The sequence below is a fragment of the Bison bison genome, unplaced genomic scaffold (assembly GCF_000754665.1).
Source record: "Bison bison bison isolate TAMUID 2011002044 unplaced genomic scaffold, Bison_UMD1.0 scf7180017854891, whole genome shotgun sequence".
NCBI classification, from domain to species: domain Eukaryota; kingdom Metazoa; phylum Chordata; class Mammalia; order Artiodactyla; family Bovidae; genus Bison; species Bison bison.
In genome coordinates this window covers 11,456-11,841 of record NW_011485464.1, presented here as the reverse complement: position 1 = coordinate 11,841, position 386 = coordinate 11,456, and positions in this window count along the sequence as shown.

Sequence of the window (386 nt, the reverse complement as noted above, 5' to 3'; positions counted from 1 at the left end):
GTAACTCTGAAAGGGATATGAGGTGGCTATAAATATTTTGAATTCTGTTGTATGGTTTACTTTGAAAGAACTGTGAATATTTCAACATTTTTGTATTTAGAAACATCAGATAAATATTGGTGAATGTGTGTGCATGGACATGTGTAAGCAACAGGAATAGACAGCTTCTGAAGTCTTAGCATCATTAGAGGGCCCTTCTGGGACAGAAGGGTAAAAGGGCTCTGAAGCTGGAGCTGCTCCTCTCATTTCCATTTAAGTGGAATCCAATTGTAAGAAAGAGCAATTCCTCCATCAATAGGTGTTAACTGGGAAAAGGAAGCTGAAAATGCTGCTTTAAAGCCTGTAGTACTAACAGCTGGCCAAAGTTTTCTTTTCTGGGTTCCTTT